At 26.2% G+C, this 16,890-nt stretch overlaps 1 protein-coding gene across 3 annotated transcripts in view; it reads left to right on the forward strand.

Moving 5' to 3' along the window:
* The first annotated feature begins 1,260 nt into the window (after positions 1 to 1,260).
* Positions 1,261 to 16,890, forward strand: part of LOC126905322 (proton-coupled amino acid transporter-like protein pathetic) — a 31,095-nt gene continuing 15,465 nt past the window's right edge. The window contains exon 1 of one of the 3 annotated variants that reach the window (XM_050684905.1): positions 1,261 to 1,610. The gene's annotated coding sequence lies outside the window, so the exon portion shown is untranslated. Of the gene's footprint in view, positions 1,611 to 8,854; positions 8,879 to 14,238; positions 14,498 to 16,890 lie in introns of those variants that run through there. The other 2 variants (XM_050684909.1, XM_050684906.1) reach the window with 2 other exon arrangements.

Consider the following 16,890-nt stretch of genomic DNA (forward strand, 5'->3'; position numbering starts at 1 on the left):
CTTTAAATATATTTCAAATTAAATCTTACAATAAATACTATAAGTTCAAAAAAAAATTTGTCCCGACATTTTTTCTTCTATGGGAAATGGCTGTCGGAATTTAACGAAAAATGTAATTATTATCTAAAAATCACTGTTTAACATGAAATTTTAAATATTTAAGACTGTCATAACTTTTTGAAAAATGAATGAATTAAAATAACTCTTTTTCTATATTGAAGCCTTAGATATTTTCCTTTCATATGATATAAATTTTTTGAAAATTTAATCCTTTACCTGCCGACAGTGGGGATTCAAAATAATAATTTTTACACACAGGTTAAACTTAATTTCTGAAAATTTAACGGAAATATTTAATCTTAAATTTAAGCTTATGTATTATACCTTACTATGAAAAAAATTTTTTGAGATATAGTAAAAATGGTTTCATATTCAAAAATATGCTATTTCTGTGTTAAAATTCTTGGTATTGTATTTTAATTTATTTTAATATGACTTATAAGAGGAGTACACTGATTTTCATGAATTTTATATAAATCTAATTGACATATAATGTAAAATTAAATTTATTTCAATTTTTTTTCTTTTAAGCCGAAAAAAGTAATTTTAACATTTAAATCAGCTTAAATTGCCAATTTTATCAAACAACGAATGCGACGAACGTTTTAAGATTCAGTAAAAATCATTGCCAGTGGCAATGATTTTTTTACAATGTTTCCTTAATTATTTTTAAGTTAGAATTTTGCTTTTGAATAATATGCCAATTTCTTAAAATTAAATATTATCTACAGATTTGTATCGAAGCGTTTCTTATGATAGTGATTTTAATCACTGTCAGATATCATCTATACTTGTCCCAACTATGCTACGCTCACACTGTGCCGCGATTCCACTGTGCTACCGTTTTGTTATGATATTATGTTATAAGTTTTACTAAAAAGTAATTCCCATTTATTTATTTATTTTGGATTTTTGCAAGAATTAATTTTTTTAACAAAGCCTTTTGACAATATTATTTTTAATTGTTTGAAATTAAATTTCACACGCTTTATGTTAACCTCAAAACTTATGGCTTCTATATTCAAGATAACAATAAGTACTTTCAATGATAAATAACAGTCAACTTATCGTTTGTCGGATAAAGATATCCAGTTATGATATTTTGCATTACCACCAGGAGCAGCACGATACTTAGTATGAACTGAATGAGAGTCGCCGCCGCAGCTGCCTGGGGTGACCAAAGTGCGCGAAACCAGCCTTGTTTCTATTTCCATCGGTCGTCGCCGTCGCCTCTTTGGGTCTTGTAATAATCGCGTGTGGAGCGCGTGTTGTGTAGTACAACTATAATATCATTTCACATTGGAACGCGTGCTGATAGACTAGTCGCTAGGTTTTACTTAATCGCCTCCGCAGATACCGAGAGATAGTATTTTAACAATATTGTTATTTTTTATCCGTCGTAATTACAGTTTTTTCACTCGTGTTTTGGCGGAGCGTAGTTCTAAAGTCAGCAATTTTAATTTCACTGTGATACATAGTTTGTGTTGACTGTTTAAAGATAATTTTTATCACAATAAAAAAATTCCGAAATAAGTTATTAAAAAACGGAGGTAAGCTTAATTCAATATCTTTACTTTCATAATTAAATATAGTTCAGGTTTTAATTGTAGGCAATAAAAAAATAATAATTTAAGTCTGACATAAGTTGTTTCAATATTACATAGGCTTTTCTTTAACAGAGATTCGTGATTTTCTAATTTTATGTATTTTTTTATTAGGTTGTGTTATAAATTAAAAGATGAGGGTTAAAAAGTTTAATATAATCGGTATATCTAAGTGCCGGCTTCTTGTCAGTTGCTTTGAATTGAAATCCACGTGGACGTTACGCCGGTACGTCAATACTTTACGACGACCGACAACGTTGTATTTATAAATATTGATAATTCAATTAATTAAAGAATATGAAGTCAAAGCGCTACATTTTGCTTAGGAGAGTAGATATGTTTTATATCCTTAATACTCATCAGTAGGACTGTGAATTGTATGCATTTATACATTTTGTCAACATACCAGTACAAGTTTTTATTAATTGATTTGAAAACTTAGTAATGTATTTTTCCAAAATACATATTGGTGTTATATTCTCAAGTGAATTGTACTAACTTATAGTGGCCCAAATAAATCGTAAAAAATGCATATTATTTACAGTCCTTTTTATAAGTTATAAAGTTTTTTACTCAAAATTATAAGTATAAGTGTAGTTAATTTCATTTTGTTTTATAAAAACTGTCATATTTTAAAGTTGTGAACATCTCTTGATAGTTATTTTAAGTATTTAATGTCGAATTTAATTGTTTAATATTTTAGTATTTTATAAAAAGTTGGACGATTTTTTTATACTAAGGATTATTTAAGTTCTATTCAAGTTAATTTGAAATATTTTTTCATCTGAACTTGAAATAAGTCCACGAAGGTTTACTAAAATATTTAACTCCTGAATTTCTTCAAGTTGGTCAATTTAAATGAGGTAAACTTTTTTTTGTTGGATATCATTTATACGTTTCCCGACATATTTTAGTTATAATTTAATATTCAGAAAAGTTATATGTTATAAAAATAGATACTTTAATATTGGTTTAGTTGAATTATGCCTATATTGGATGACATTAACGAAAAAGCTAATATACACACTAAGATTAGAAAGTTTTCTATGCCTTAACGACGTCTATATAAAGGGTAGATGTTGTATTTACTTAAGATCATAATATTTATGTATTATATATTTGTCCAATTTATAATCTTGGGCTGTAATTTTAAATACTAATAAATCAGTTACAAAGTTTACTTATCTGGAAGTTTATTTATTTCGTAAATATATATAAAAAAAAATAATTCTAGTAAATAATAAAACTTGCCAAGGCTTTTAATTTAGAAACACCTTTTTTATGTTTTTTTTTATTTTGACTGTAAACTTAAGAGGAAAATTTCATATATTGAAATTTTTCTAAAATAAATATAAATTGTGCGTTCGTGGTAGAAAATATTTCCACCTTTTTAAAATTTTCTAACCCAAATTCCAAAAGCTGTCTATTTTTTATTGTTTGTTTGTTTTATGTTTTTAACATCAAAGTATATCTAAACATTCAGATTAAATTTCATTCAGTTTCTTTGTATACAGTCATAAAATTGCCTGCTTATTGATCATTCATTATCATTATTAAATACTTTTTTAAAATACTAGGATAGTGAATCATTTATTTTCTGTGCTGTTGTGTAATTTTCGGTGACAAAACAATTTAATTTTTAGTTAGTTAAACACTTTAGCTGTTTTTATTTTGTGTTAAATTTCTGACGATTCCTTATGAATTATCTGTTGCTCTTTAACAACATTTTCACGGTTATGATGTTTTTAAATACCTTAGTGTTTTTTGTGCGTCGCGTGTGTCTTCTAATTGTCGTATAATTTGTCAAATCTTGGTAACAATCGAACGGTTCAACGTTAATTTATTTTAATGAACTAACAAAGTCTAGTTTTATAATAATTACAGCAAAAGATTCTCTTATTCTATTGTTTCAACGTTGTTGGTTGTTAAAAAAGAACATTTTTGTAAAAATTTGGCATTAGCCACTGCTTTGTTAGCTTTTCTTTCGCAGCAAAATATAACAAAATTTTTACTTAAAATGAAATTCATTTTGTATATTTACATATTTCTATGTTTTTGAAATACACCTGCATATTTACCATGTACGTAGGAACACAAGCTTTTGGTTTTTTTTTTTCATTTTTGATTACATTTGATTTTACTTAGGTATACGTTTAGCTTCAACACACACGACCTATTGATTATCCATGTTTATTATCGCTAAATAACTATGTCATTAGTTTAAAGTTTAGGCAAACAAAAATTTTCTCGAATTGTTGACAATCGATTGTATTTGCTGAAAACGTTTCATTAGCCCATTGAATAGTAACCAAACGCTGTTTTAAGATGTAAATCGATGTGGCACGTAGTCTGAAACGAGCCTGCCAAAACGGGTTTATTGAGTATGTGTAGGCGCAGAACGTTCCACAATAATTTGTTTACTATAATGTCGAAAATAAGTAATTCCTATTGAGTCCAAGATCTATTTTAAATGAATGAATAAACAAAACAAACTATATGTAAAACTTACTCGTCGTAGTACGGGACAACGACCCCTTACACCGTTACCGTGGCGGGCAAGGTGGTGACCGGACGGCTGTTTAGTGATTCACCCCCTCTCTGATTGTTTGCAGCACCTCGCCCTTCACCCCGGGCGATTGTATGACGCAACATCGATTTCGATGTAGTCATTCACGTGGATTACACTCTACTCTCCCACGCGTTGTTATACTATGGGAAAATTAAAAAATCGTTTAATTCGTAGCATCTAGGTGCGTATGCTTAAAATTATGATCAGTTCGTTTTCGCCTCTAATATTGTCGTTCAATAGTAATAATCATATTGACATCAATTGTTTCCAGTCAGCTAATTGGTCGATATTCATCTACACTGTTTGTCACGGTCAGTGTTGTGCAAAGGTCACCTTAGCGGTAAAGTCAATTGAGCCGATCAACACGTTGTTGTACAAATTGTTTAATTAGCGATATTTTCGATACTTTCTGAGCTGAGGGTTCCGATGCCGTTGAAATAAAAAGACACAATCACCAAAATTGACTCGCCAGTGCTAATGGCATCACTACGAGCGTAAATTTAACACGCACAATAAATACGGTGCAACATGGTTTTGGTGCATTGTTTTTATACGAAAATAAAACGGGCGAGTTCATTTTTAAATTCGCCCACGGGACGATTTCCCTTCTCGTACCAAACAAAATATTTCACTTAGAATTGGACTTGATTAGATAAATATTCATCAGTTGCTATATTGAGTTCCAATCGAGATACACATTAATATATTTATTTTCTAGTATGTGTTTTGAGTGGTGTTTGCTCAAATATTAGCTAATGTTTGACTACTTGTCTATTATCTTGGAGGTTCTTTTTTTTTTTTTTAGAATATGAATTTTTTTTTTATGATTTAAAAAGAACTAGAACGTTATTTTATTATGGCAGCATTAATTTGTTGAGATAAGTTGTGTCAAGCTCTAATTTATAACACCTTGCGTGACGCGTCCAGAGATAAAATATTGGACAATAATGTAATATAATCAGTACAATGGACAACATCGATTGGCTTTATTTAAAACACTCGAGAGCGATGGCAATAAAAACTTTAGAGATTAAAGTTCAATTGGATAATCAAATTGAAGAAAACATTTTTTCTAATTCATCTAGTAAGTTCTTAAGCAATAGATGTTTTCTTTTTATTTAACACGTGCTATATTAATACGTAGTTCTTAAAACACTTTACGATATCAATCGACTTTTTTTAATCGCACGTTTCGTAATTAAAGTTGAGGTGTGCAATTTTACTAAAATAAAAACATAAACCATGTAACGGCATTAATTCGGGAAGTGTTTTTTGCTACCTTGATAATAAAAAACATATATTAATACATAACTGTACATGTAAGTTTACATATGTTCTTATTACATTATCAAAAGCGATAAAATATCTATACCTTCTCAATGCGGTGGTTAGGTAATTATTTTTTGATGTTACTATTGCAATTGGTTTCTTCTTAAATGCAAATCATCAATAGTATAACGAGTTTTCCACGTTCTACTTGTTAAAGGTGTTAAAAAAAATCTTTATATTATTATGATTGTTATAATATATACATAAAACTGTACTAATCGCTGGTATTGATATGACTGACCGTGACCTTACATAAATACCAGTAAATTAATGAAAGGTGATTTCTTAGATGAGTATATGCAATCATCTCAATTTTGTGTGTAAATCCGATTCGAATAATGTAAATTTTCTTCTTCTGGCATTCATTGATAAATAAAATATTCATTAATTGTCGCGAGTATATACATTTTTTATTTAGGATTGTGATTCATAATCCAAAAGCTGATATTTTATAAAAAAAAAAATGGGTTTTTGAAATTGTTTATAATTTGTATAGAGGATAATGTTATCTTTCACGTGACAAAAAATTACCAGTCAATTTTATAGGCAAGATTTTTACTTTTTGCACTTCAAAAATAGCAATTTCCATATGATATCCTTGATATTTTTATTTGTTTTTGTTCTTCTAAAAATGCTAAAAGTGATATATCAGATTTTGGAAAACAACCACAGAAATATTATTTCAAGTATTTCTTTTTCAATCGTTGAGAAATTTCAATTGTTGTGTCAATGATGCCATAATTAGTTTATAGTAACGAACAACATAAGGGGACTTTGTATTTTAATTTTTTGAAACTACTTTTGATTTATAATTTTTTCTTGGTCCAAATTTACACATTTATTCAAATTTTACTAAAATTATGTTTTATTATTTACTTAAAATTCCATTATTATTAAAAATAAATATTATGGAGATGTTTTCTAAGATTCTACATTTGAATAAGTAGCACTAACGGCAATAACAAATGAATAACATTAACTATTGATACCCGTAGATATCTATTAAATTTAAGTTAAGGTAGGCTAGATATGGAAATCTACCTACTGACAACAAAAAAAAACCTTTAATTTTTTCTTCTTACGTTAGAATAAAAATTTTAAAATCGTATGATTATTTTTATTTATCCAAATAGAGGCGACGTATTGATGATTTATATGTCCATAAATGTTTATCAAAAGTTATAGAAAGAAATTTTTTTGTTAAAAAAATCGCATACTTCTAAGATAAATCTCTCAACAATTGTTTTCCAAAGTAATTGTTCCGTTTGTCCCATTCAAATACGCCACTGTACTATTATTGCAAACAAATATAAATAAACGCCTCTTACTATAACTTTTACATAACTACACTTAATAAATAGTAATGAAGCATTTTTAAATATTGAATTTTACTTTGGCATTTAAACTTGGTTATGGTCTAATATAAGTGGGTGTCTGCATAGTATGTGTTTCATATTGTCAGTGAACTACTGCTCTAAATTATGATATAATAATTATCATCTATTATACATATATGTAAAATAATATTTTTAATTTCATTAAAAATAACTACAGTTATACATTTTATTTCATAAATACAATAACCATACTGATAGAATATAGTACTGATTGAACTTAATTTCACGATGAAATCACATTCAACTTGATCGAGCGTGCGACAAAATCTTTTGTATTTTTTTCTACTTGTATATAGAAATATAAATGACACAGAAAATTTGATCAATTTTCAATTTTTTAAATGTTATAATCTTTTAACGTAAATTTTGTAAGATATTTATAGATTTTTTTACAATATTACTTTTAATTTATATCAACTATTTATGAACAGTAATTTTTAAATTTTATAGAATATATATTAAATTGATGTTATACAATTCATAATTTTGTTGAATGAATGTTTTACAAATTAAATTTACTGACCTTTGACGTACAAAATCTGCAAGGTAATAAATAATATGTAGAATTAGTAAAAAATTTTTTCTTCAAATTACTGTCCATTTACGCATGTATTCAATTCTTAGTAATCATATAAGAATTTAATAAATATAGTTTGTTGTTATAATAATATAGTATTTTAGTTAAAGAAAATACGATGGATTGTACAACGATATTTTGCCAATAGCTAAAAAGAATTGATTATTTGTTATAAATATGATTAATTATAATATAAAAAATCGTTTGAAAATTGTAAATAATTTTTACTTCGATATAATCATTTCCAGCGAACGATTAATTGTGAATGTCTATGAATTATTTTGAAAACCAATAAAAAAAATTACTATTTTTAATAAGAAAGCAACGAAAATTTGTGTATTATTGTTAGATAACATTATGCTAATGATGAGAATTTTCGAATATTTTAAACTATCGAATATTTTTAAAAAATATTCGATTAGTTCTACTTAAAATTTTTTCATCCCATGCAATTATTTAACTATGTAGCTGCTTGCTTTATCAAAATAAAAAAAAATAATTAACACTTAAAGAGTTAAACATTAATACTGCAGTAATGTAAATTGAAATTCGAAAATGGTTTCGGAAAAAATGTGGTTTTAATTTTTTTGAAAATAATTTCACTAGATTTCTAATTTGTTTAGCATTCTAGGCGAGAAATTTATCGAACTGGTTCTTTATTTTCTATTATATTAATTAATTTTGTACACTGAATATTTAAAACTGCTATCAATTTTATATAAAAGACGACGTTTGTTCAGTTATTTTATTTGCGACACAGCTGTTTAATTTTATATAATAGTTATCCATTATATGCTTCACTTATATTTTTTACGTATGGTTTATGTCTAAATTTATTATCTCTAAAAAAACTTAAAAAAGTGTCATTATATATTCGTCGTCTACCTTGTAAAATTGTTACATTTAGACAGGTAAGAAACTGATAAACAATTCTCTTAAATGAATTTTGGTTTTAGTAAATTTGTTTCCTCAAGTCCCTGTTGTTGATTCGTTTTATCAACTTTATAATGTTTATTCCATAATAAGCATAAAGTGGTTACGAATTATTCGTGTAACTATTTAACAGAATATTTATTTATTCATCAATTCTATTTTTACGTCGTTACTGTCAATTTCAGATAACAAATTACTGAATTTTACTGTATTGACATTGTAAAAATATGATCTGTTTGATATATGCCGAGCAAACTCGTACAAGCAAGCACAACATAAATTTCAATGTAAAAGGCATTCTAATTGGTTTTTAAAGTCGTTAATGTCAAATATATTACGAATGTTAGTTAACTTACATAAATTTTGTTAAAAGGCCGTGTCCTAAAACTATTTGTGCCGAAAATTAAAGGTAAAAAAAATTTTTCTAGTCTTAATAATTAAATTAATAATAATTAATAATTAAAGACTTTTAATAAAAAAATTTGTTAGTCATTTATTTTTATTTAAAACGGATTTCTTACGTGTTCTTTATCACTTCGATGGACTTTTTCCACCGTTTCATATCCGCTTCACACACACTGGTGTGATGTTAGTGTACTCTTATCAACAAACGTATGATATTTAATTGTATTTAGTATTTACTATAAATTCGTTAATTCTCCATTCATGCCAGCAAACTCGATTATATCATATCCGCTGACTTACTGCTGGTCATAACACTTTGACCACTAGAAATGTTAGCTTACGTCATTGTAGAGTGTAAAATAAATATTGATTGATACACAATTAATTTTTTTTGCACCTGGACTCGGCATGGTACGTAAATTCCTAACCAACAAAACATTAAGCGTCTAATATAGGTTTTTAATTATCAAATATTAATTGAATATACGTTTGCTCGATATATACAAAGTATAGATAAATATAACCTAATTTACATATCATTAAATGCGTCTACTCAAAGTCGGTTATCATTATTATTATTATTATTATTATTTGTATCATTATCGAATTTGAAACACCGAAAGGATCGTAACAAAACATAATTAACAGTCACATATTCAACACCATAAATTTAAAAACAAACATTATTACTTTCAAAATATATTAAGTGATAAATGAAATGTACTTAAAATCATTTTTGACTATGATCGACGTACTCTCTACAATTTAAAGAGGAGATAAAAAAGAAATGTGAGTAAAATATGCTGAGTTTAAACTATTTATAAATAATATTGTGTATACATGTTTCTACATATTATATTTATTAATTGTACTTTTATGTATCTAGATGTAATAATTAAAAAATACTACCAGATGTTATTGATTTTTTATTTGGATAATGTAAATTGTTCGTTATGGGTATTTTTGCTATGTATTAGTTGCTATGAAATGCTATGTATTATTTTAGTGAAAGGAAAATTTTTTTTGGAAATTTCATATCATAGTTTATGTAGTTTAGCTCATTTGATTACATTTTTTCGATTGTATATTTTAATGGTTTTATTTGGATGAGTTTATCATGTCTTAAAACTTTTGAGAAATGAAAAAATGGTTAGCAAAATTTTCTTTATTGAAAATATCGAAATAAAACATTAAAATGTTTTAATTGATTACCAAATTATTTGTTTGTCATATTATTGTTCAAGTAGAAATTAATAAGATTTCAGGCATATATTTTTTTCGTTGGTGCTTAGTAATGATTGACTTTTAAAAAAGAGTTCTAATTTTTACATTCGACTTTTTATTTCGTATTGTTATGATACAAACGTGCTTAATGTTCTTATAGTGTTCGTGTGTGAGATAAGTTTTTTTTATTATTACAAAAAAATTAAACGTAGTGTAAACTTTTACTAAGTTAAAAATAGGTCTTTGAAAAAAATTAAAGGTTGCTGAATGTTTTTTTATTTGTTAGGTAAATAAAAATTTCACTTGAGTAAATTGAAAAAATCACGTCATATACTAAAAACCAAAAAATTTGTTGACCTAATATTTTAAAATCCATTAGAACTTTTTTACGAAGAGAGTTTTTGATTTTATGACCCATTTTTGTTTAGTCAAAGACTAATATTTTCAATACACTAGTGAGTGTAAAATATAATGTACTACAAGATAGTATATTTGTGAAGTTCGGACAAAAGAGTATAAGTAAAATATTGCAAATCTCATTAAACTTAATTCTTTTTACAAAATCATTATTTTGCGTACATTTTTACGTGCGAAAAATGGAATTAAATAAAGCTTAAATGTAAACTGTAAGTTTCAATTTCATTTTTCCAAAAGTTGCAATTTTAGACTTATACCTTTTTACGGTGTATCACAAATATTTGTATGTTTATACCTATCATTTAAATAAATACATAGTTAGACCTCTCAGGGCAACGAGTACAAATTAGATACTGAATTTTTGAACAAAATAAAATAATAAATGAATACAAGAAATAAGTATTAAAATTAACTTGATTATTGGTTCATGGAAAAAATATTTTACTAAATTATAATTTAACAGTATTTTATTAAGTGGAACATATAAACTATAAAATTGTTTTTATGTAAATAATGATTCTTTGTAATTATTTTCTTGCGTAAGATACAAATAACTAACGTTTCATCAAGTAGTACAAAACACTTATGTTATAAGCAAAACTCTTACCAGTATATTTTATTGACTAAGGTTGTTAGTTAATAGAAGAAACACGCTTATAGGTGATTTCTAATACTTATTTTTTTAACATATTCTTCAATTGAGTATTTTTCAGTTCTTAGAATCTATAAGACATACAAACCCTGTCTGTTCATTATATTTACTATTCTGGCGAAATTTGTAACGAGCACAGCGTATAGCCTTAAATTAAAAACAATTGTTTTTTAACTATCCAATATCATAACTTTACTCGAAGACAGGTGCGATAATTAGATGAGGTCTTGTTAGTTGAGAGTATATTTTTTAGGTATCATAATATAATCAGTAACGTTGTTTCAGTTTTTTAAAGGGGGGTAAACACAATTTTCAAAAATGTCAAAATATTTTTCTTCGTTACGCTTGCAATTTTATTATTACTATGGAAAACTTTATACAGTTTGATCAAAATTTGGCAAGACATTAACTTTTTCTGAAATTTTTGTGAAGAAAAGTATATATTATTATTATTATATATATTCAAAAAACTACAAAAATATATAGTTAAATATGTTTTTTTTTACCTTCAGGTATAAAAATATTTTATTGTAATGAAAAGTGAATATTTTTAAATCTGAACTCATATTTTGAAGTTAATAATACGATCGAAAAAAAAATTATAAATAATTTTGTTCTTATAATTTTTGTTGTCGTTACCAAAAAATAATAATAATTTTTTATGTTTATTTTGCAAACTATAAAAACGCACTTGTTAAGCACTTATTAAAAATAGACATTCATAATATAAAAAATAAAATTTTTTACTAGTAAATGGTAACACCCGGTCACAACATTTATTATCTATTTGTCTATTATCTGTTATCTATATCATCAGTAGTATATTTGAATAGTCCATAATAGTGTTCAAAATACTCTTAAGTGGTAACAAAAATTTAAAAATCACATATGATTGATTGTATTTTACGCCAATTTGATTTCTTGAACGTCATTAATAACAAGAAATTTACCAAGGGAGGCGCAAATGACACCACTGATTAAAACAACTAATTATATTATAATTTCATGTAATTTTATTGTACGTTGTGGCATTGTGTATTAATGTACTCTTTTTGTTCGAATTTCCAGACGAGTGCACGCATACAGTTTTTTGTTGCTTTGTAATTTTAAGATACTTTTAAGTATCTTATCGATGTTCTATAAAGTCACGTGGTTTTAAATAAAATATATCGCTGGCTATGAACGCCAACCAAAACGGCATGAGACATTACTCTGATGGCTAGATATGAATTTTAGCATATGAAAAACTTTACCAAATTGAACTCTCTTTGATGTTATTTTTATTTCTGAGAATAGTATAGCAGTCTTACAGTAAAAATAAATTGCTTAACTGTTACAAAGAATGAAAACTTCTATTGTGTTTTTTTATGCAAAGGTCGACCAAAAATCACTGATACAAGACCTGGGTTTTTAGTGTGAGCCTAACCACATTCGATTTAACTGCATCTATATACACCCGCATTTGTAGTACACAATACATATTATGCGCGTTGTTTGTCTGATAATTTTGAATATGTTTATTTTTTGTCTTCGGAGTGTATTTACAACACGGAATGAATATTTTACCGTCTCGTTTTCCACGATATTCTTGTAGTTTCAACAATGGTAACTAGTTATGCATTATAAGTTAACATATACTATCATGCACATGCTATAGACGCAGGTGTCGTACTCGTATTTAGCATCGATGATAAAAATATAGTGTGTGTGTGTCGTATTTTATGTATGAGATTCAATTGTTGCGCGTATCAAAAACAAAAACTTCAATATTGGTTTATCAATAATATTAATAATATAGTCAAATGAGTTTACTTGTGCTGATATTAAATGGTGTTAGTATACTAGTATATCACAAGAATATTTATCGTAAGCTGTGGCGAATTTTTAACAGTTTTCTGAAGAATAAAATATATTTGCAATACGTACCACAGTCTTGCTCCGTATTTTTTATATTGTATAAATATTGATCTCTTGTAGATTTCAGTCATCTCTATGTTAATTCATATTTGATCGCAGAGTTTCGTTATAATTGAATATAAAATGTTAAATCGAAGTCAAAAAAAAGTTATCTCAGTTGCATCTCGGTTATTTGCTAAATTATAACTCTGAACACTCTATTTCTATACAATCAAATCTGTATTCTTCTGAATTATGTAAAGTTAAAGTTTTATTTTATTTTTAATTTCAATACATCTTTATTGATACAAATAGGAAATCTAGTTTTCGTTGTAATTTTTTAATCCTTTCAATATTTGTATCTATAAATAGTCAAAAATCAATGAGATGAAGCTTTCTCTATTAAATTTAATTTAAGTTTATATTTACTAAAATTCTATTCAATAAAAACAAAAATGAATAATCTATTATGATATAGTATAAATTATGCAAACTATAGTTTGCATAATAGCTCTGATGGTTATAAATGTTTCGATGTATAAAAAACAGTGTTCATTATATGAAAATGAATGAGTAGCATTTCCGTCATCACACTCTATCCATTATTACAAATGCATTACAACTACTCGCGACCTCCTGGCATGCGGTGTTAGGATAGCTAATGAACTAGTATCAATGAACAAGTCTTACCTATTGGACTAGAAAACGTAAAAAACAATTTCTTCCAAGTAAAATTTTAAGATGCGAATAAAATATTAAGCAGTTTTTAAGTGAGTGTACTGGCTCAAATTGTCTAACTTTATTTAAGTTAATATTTGTTTGGTTACATGTAGACAAATATGAATTTACTGACTAGTTTTAATCAGAATTCGTTGATTAAATTGTCTCGAGTATCTTTCAAAACTTATTTTTATATAAAAAAAAAGATTGCTGTTTTTTTATGCTATTTATTGAAACATATTTGAATTTAAATAATATAAATTAATTGGCGTTAAATGTCGGTCGATAACACTTGACATTCATTAAAACAGCCATTAGCTGATATGATAATTGATAACCCTAGAACGTGTAATTCATAATAGGTTATACCACGGTGCACAAATTGCCACCTATAATAGCTGATACATCAGTTTGACGTATGCGACCACCTGTTCCAATGCAAGAGCTCGTAAAATCAAAATGTTGAAAGTTAGTAGGTAGATAATTTAATTAGGTTTGATCTTTAAACAAATCGAAGTCGAAGATAATATTTTTCACCTTATTTTTTTAAATTAATATCATTTAGGAGATTTTCATCTAAATTTTGGTCTTTTATCGTTTTTTTAGCAAGATCTCGGATATATTTTCTTATGTGACCCCTTTTGGTGATAATGTATGTAAATATTATTAAATTATTTAGACGCGAAAACAAAAATCAGGATATCATAAGAAAAGGTGTGTATATTTTTTTTTATCATAAGCAAAATTGGCATTTATTTAAATTTCTTATTTGTGTGTACATGAAAAGCTTAGTAAATTTACTGAAAAACAATTAAAATTAGCTTTATTTCATTTTTAAATGATTATTTTAGATCGTATAAAAACATGAGTAACATTAAGCTAAAAAAGTATGAAGTAATTATCACTAATTACTAAAAATAGTTTAAGACAATTTGTATTAATTTATAAAAATACATTTTTTTGTCATTTACGATTTCTTATTAATATTAAAAATTGTGAAAAAGTTAGTATAGATTATTAGAATTTTTAATTACTTACTGTTATCCTGTAATACAAAGGTAAATTAATAAAAATTGAAACTCGGCGCAATAAAGTCCTTTTTAAATAAACTATGCTGTTTAAAATATATAGAACAATATTAGTTTTTTTCATACGTGTTTTGTCCATTCATTATAAATGCATTTTTTAGGTTTGTGTATTTTTAGCCATTAATTAGTCATAAAAATGTATAATATTTAAGAAGCCATAGAAATTTGTGAATATTAATAAGTCATAGAAATGATAATATTTAAGAAGCCATAGAAATGCATAAAATTTAAGAAGCTATAGAAATGCATAACATTTAAGAAGCCATAAAAAATGTGTAAATTTTAAGGAGCCATACAAATTTGTGAATTCTAAGAAGCCATATAAATGCGTAAAGTTTAAGAAGCCATAGAAATGCGTAAAGTTTAAGAAGCCATAGAAATGCATAATATTTAAGAAGCCATAGAAATGCATAACATTTAAGAAGCCATAAAAATGTGTACATTTTAAGAAGCCATACAAATTTGTGAATTTTAAGAAGCCATACAAATTTGTGAATTCTAATAAGCCATATAAATGCGTAAAGTTTAAGAAGTCATAGAAATGCATAATATTTAAGAAGCCATAGAAATGCATAACATTTAAGAAGCCATAAAAATGTGTAAATTTTAAGAAGCCATAGAAATGTGTGAATTTTAAGAAGCAATAGAAATTTGTGAATGTCAAGAAGCTATAGAAATGCGTAAAATATAAGAGGTTTTAAAAAATTGAATATTGTAATTTTATTTGTCCTCTTAAATGCTAATATATATCTAATTCTAAATAGTAGAAGAATTGGATTGTGATTTCTAGTACAATCGCTGAATTTTGCATGCTTATTTATGTTTTTTAGTGATATCAATGATCATAAATTTAATTATAATATATATAGTTTTAACATATATAAAGTTGGTTGTTTAAGTTTATGATTTTGGTCCAGTATTTAATCAGTCTGTACATATAAAAAACGGTAGCACTGTGGGGTCACGGCACACCCTACGTATGTACGTAGGGTAGTTAGGACAAGTATAAATGATCTGACAGTGATTAGAATCACTATCCTAAGAAACACTTCGATGGAAATCTGTAGATAGTGTTTAATTCTAAGAAATTGGTGCATAATTTTAAAATCAACAACAATTCCTATTTTTTTAATTATATCCTGATTAATAGTTTTTAGATTTCAAAATATAAATTATGAATTACCTGAGAAGGTAATAATTTATAAAATTAATACCTTCATAGCTTTGCATCGAATCTAAAATGTTTAAAAATTTCAAAACCTAAAGTACAAATATACTTTTATAATTTTAAATAGCTTAAATAACTTAAATTAATGTTATTGATTTTAAAATTAAGTAGCTTAGTCAACATCTTTTGTCGTCTTAGTAATTAGTGTAGTTTATCTTTTTCCGATAACTGGTTATATCTATTTATAAACATTTTAACGAATGAAATATTTTTTTATATTCTTGTATATCAAATGGATAAATAATATTTACTAGATTTTTTGGTACTAGCGGCTTTTTTTAAGTCTTTTATATGGACCCGATTTGCACATATTTTTACTGCACTGAATACCAGTTATATTTACAACAATTAAGACATTTAAAGAAATAGTAACTTAACTTAATAAGCTTTATGTGTTTTAACATTTGAATCAGTTATTTCATTTTCTCGGTATAGTTTTATTCTTTGGTATTCAGCCAAAATTTGATTGTCCAGTCTAATAATGGAGCATAAAATATCCCAGTATTTTTTCATCGAAAATGAATTTAATAATCGGAATTATTTTTTCGAGTGAGATAGAACTGATTATAAAAATAAATGCACTAAACGCTTATTTGATAGCATAAATTTGGTAAACTTGCAGAAGAATTATTTTATTTTAATTGTTATTCTCGGAGGACGCGGTTTATATAAAAAAAGTATTAATTAAATATTGATTGTTGTATCTACAAAATTGTTCGTACATTATAATTTTTATGCACTTAGTTACAAATTAATACGTGTTGTTATAAGGACCGACTTGTCTAGTTTTC

This window comes from Daktulosphaira vitifoliae, unplaced genomic scaffold (assembly GCF_025091365.1).
Source record: "Daktulosphaira vitifoliae isolate Bord-2020 unplaced genomic scaffold, ASM2509136v1 Scaffold_4, whole genome shotgun sequence".
NCBI classification, from domain to species: domain Eukaryota; kingdom Metazoa; phylum Arthropoda; class Insecta; order Hemiptera; family Phylloxeridae; genus Daktulosphaira; species Daktulosphaira vitifoliae.